This window comes from Oreochromis niloticus, linkage group LG14 (assembly GCF_001858045.2).
Source record: "Oreochromis niloticus isolate F11D_XX linkage group LG14, O_niloticus_UMD_NMBU, whole genome shotgun sequence".
NCBI classification, from domain to species: domain Eukaryota; kingdom Metazoa; phylum Chordata; class Actinopteri; order Cichliformes; family Cichlidae; genus Oreochromis; species Oreochromis niloticus.
In genome coordinates this window covers 36694768-36698966 of record NC_031979.2, presented here as the reverse complement: position 1 = coordinate 36698966, position 4199 = coordinate 36694768, and positions in this window count along the sequence as shown.

The following is a 4199-nucleotide window of genomic DNA, read 5'->3' as shown; positions in this document are numbered from 1 at the left end:
ATCCCGCTGACCTCTGTGCACAGATAATAAAATGTCTGAAGTGTTGTTTTGTTTTGTTTTTATAATCTCTTTGTGTTGTAAATTCTTATACACTAGACACTGCTGTCTGTTTAACACAAACAAAATAAAACAATATATATATAATAATGACCCTTGGTATGTAATAAACCTTTATGTGTTTGCAGACTTTTCAATAGCACACTTCCTCTCACACACACTCACATCTCCACTTTGTCTGCAGCAGCTATGTTGCTCTCACACTGTACAGTTTTATCTTCTTTTGTAAAATCAGAGTTAATCTTTGCAAACCTTCAGATGCCCAAAAGTGCAATGTGGCATTTGCTCATCCTGGCATATTACGACGGCTACACTGAGACAAAGTGCATGCTCTTTAAGATGTTTCTCATATCATGGCAGATGGTGTAAATGTTATAGCCACTGCTCTGGCAAAGGAATATTAAGCTCCCGAATGCTCCTGTGTTTGCAGCTTCATGCTCTAATTGCAACTTTCATGAGCTGGACGACACAGTGCTGGTGTTCCTCTCTGCAGCCCTCATTAAAATTACCTTTGGTTGTATCGAGTGGGCTTACTGGCTAACTTTGACTTTAAGCTACAAAAGCAGAATTCGGTAAAAACTCTTCAGGCATGAATTTGCTACAGCATGATACAAATAAATGTATGTGACTGAGTGAGCCACTAAGCTCCTTGTACAGGTCATCTCACACAGAGCTTCCAACATGCACAGTAAAACCTCTATAAATTGTCCTAAATAAAGTATGTTTGGTCTCCAGTCAGCCAAAAAATGGTACATGATAGATTTTCTCTGCTCTCCACTGGCTCCCTGTTGATGCTTGCATAAAATTTATCCACAGCAAAAAGGCTCAGAGAAGTCTTGGGAAGAAAACAGCATCAGGACTAGAATAACACAATCAAATGCTCCTAAACTGACTGGCAGGTTGTTGCCAGTGTAGCAGCAAAAAGTGGGCTGCAAAGACAAGATTATAACAAGAGTTACCCTGAAGTGTAACTCTTAGCTGTGTGTGAACTGTAAACAAAGGCCTTCATCTTTCCTCCAGTCTCTTCCCTCAAACATCCTTCAGTACTGAAACCACCAGAAAATAACACTTCCTTCTCTAATCCTGCTTCTTACAAGCTGCAAACATCAGTAAAATGTTGTTCAGTTATTTTTCCCCTTGATTTTCTAAGATTTTCTTGGAATATTGTGATATATTTTTGAGGCTATTTCACCAGATTCTACTCACAACTGAGCCTCAGTTGAAGGCTCACATGTTCTGGTTTTATTGATTTAATGCAATAATAATAATTAAAAAAACAAAAACTCATGTGGTATTGCACACTTGAGCCCTTCCTCTCATCTGATTGACACATTCAATGAATTGTTATGAGAGGTGTCATGAGTTGTAGAGTAAAGAGAGATATATAGTTTCATAGTGATAGATTTGGGCTGTGGTTTAAAGAAAACCAAGAGCCTGACGTCAGGTATTTGTTTAAATAAAGGTACAGTCACATTAGAGAAACAACGGTTAGAAACCGTGACTGAAGGTATTGTGATCATGTGCAGTGAAGTTGTGTTGTCATTGCCTTTGAAGCAATAAAAGTGCAGTAAGATGGAGTCAGTCAGTAACGTCTGCAGCTGAATTGGAAAAAGTTGGCACGCGATGTGTCATCAGTTAAGTGTGACAGATCAAACTCTAATTTCTTGTTCTTGTACAAATCTTTTGTTGTCTTTACACAGAAATTCACACAAAACTACTTGTGAAAAGATGTTAAACACATTTTCTCCTCAAATCGTGATCTGGTTGTTGCAGGGAGGCAATTTCACTGTGAAGCGACACAGGCATTAGTCTTCCTTTTATAAAGGAATATAGCTCAAATGAAACCACTTGAATCGAGTCTGTTGCAATGAGACTCAATGCAGATGAGTTGTGCTCATTGGCATCGACTCACACGATGCTGTAAATGTTTTTATGTTAGGCAGCAGTTATTTGCAAAGCTTCAGTAATCTGACTGACAATGACTGCAGTCAGAATCAGACTGTGATTAGAGACAGGTTACCTCGCACCCAGTGATGCGTGCAGTTGCCTAAAGGCTGGCAGTTGAGGGTGTTGCACGCTCAAGCCGGGGCTGTTAAACAAAATGAGACAGCTAGAATTAATATCCAAGTACTAAACGTGAGGCTATAAACAGGTGCTGAAATTATTGGTGAATTTAAAAGTAATGTGTCACTATTTCTGAGGAAGAGAGGAAGGTAATGCCTCTTAACTGTGTTTATTTTTCTCCTAATTATCATCAGTCACCTCATGTTATTCCAAGCAGCGCTGTCAGGGATCCCCTCGGGCATGCCAGAAACCTGGCCCAATTAATATGGAGCTCCAATCATTATATATTTACTGTGTTTTAAAAAAGAAACTGAAAAATATTCATTTTTGCTGGCTTTTATTGATCCTGAAGGGAAAATATGGACCCGAGTAGTGCACCTGCTCCACAGCAGGACAGCTGTGCACAGATGTACCTCAGGTTAAAAGCTAACTATTTGAATGATACCTGGAACTCAATGCAAAAGATAGCCAGGCAACCTGCTGATCTTATTTGATGATACAGACTGCAGGTGGTACATGAAACTACATTTTCAGCATCAGTCTGAGCTGGACTGAGCACAAAGAGTTTGATAAGAAAAGTATTTTGTGTGCTGGAGGTGGCAGAAGTACAAAACGTTACTGGAGTAAGGATCGGGAAGAGAAACTTGTTTCTTAACCAAGAAAGAAAAAAATCACTGTGTACAGAAACTGTGTTATTATTTTCACCTTATGCTGTGAATGTTTATGTGTAAAATATCCTTCCATCCATTTTTTAGTGGATTTGTGTCACAGTGGAAGTGGGAGCTTCTCAGAGCTTCAGACTTTTTCATGAATGCTTTGCTAACAAAGGCTAAAATTAATCCTCTCACATGGTAGTTTTACACATCAGAGGTTGCTTTTATGATGGTTTTTAAACTGGATCTTTTTGGTGTACTTGTAAACACTAAAACAAAAAAGTAAAACTTGAATTTAATTCCTTAATCCTGTCATGCATGAGTTATGACAACCTCAATCAGGAAGTATTTTTATTCATCTTTAGGCATGAAAAGATGAATAAAAATACTTCCTGATTGATAAATAGATACTTCCTGATAAATAAGCCTTTTCTAACACGCTCTCTTTGTCTCACCTAGTTTCCTGTCACTGTGTGTGGGTGGGGCTACCTGAGCTGATCTACAGTTTGAGTCCAGCATAAGCAAAAATAAAAAAACCCAAACAAATAAAAGTACAAACAGCAGACACAGCTCTCCTGTTCCTCTGTTCATCATTTGCCTTCACTATTCTTGAATACAGACCACCTCTCATCATGCCCTTCAGCAGTTTAATTTTTTAACTGTCAAGTTATTAGTGTTAGAAATATTTATATCCCACAGATCGTTGGGTGCTGTGATGTCTGCCCTCTTGATGAGCATTACCTGTGGATCATTCATTGTTATTCATTAATACCGTATATAGTAACTTATACAAACATAAAATCCACTCAACAGGTGAACCACTGTGGGTCTATATAGCACTGATGTAACTGCCTGTAGAGTTGTCTAAGGAGCTTGGAACGAAAAGTGTCCCTTATCATACATAAGGGATGACAAAATTGCCATGCGTTATGTAGCAGGTTTATCAGAGAAACTCGAGCATGACATCCCAGTGTACTTCAGACCCAGCCACACACTCGGACACAAACTGGTTCATCCCAAAGACAAAACTCCTAAACACAAACTTAACAATGTAGTATATGCTGTACAGTGTATCCAGGAGTGCTCAGACCTCTACACTGGAGAGACCAAACAGTCACTTCATAAACATGGCACAACATAGAAGAGCCACCTCCACGGGACAAGACTCGGCTGTCCAACTGCATCTAAAGGTCAAAGGTCACTCCTTTGAGGATGCCAATGTTCACATTTTGGACAGAGAAGACAGATGGTTTGAAAGAGGCCATTTATGTCCTCTGTGAGCGACCATCTTTGAACAGAGGGCGGGGCTTATGACACCAACTGTCTGCCATCTATAATCCAGTTCTGAGATCACTTCCCAGACCCCTTAATGCCCACTCACACTCTGGGCCATTTGACCTCAGGAAGTCACATGGATCAATAGGG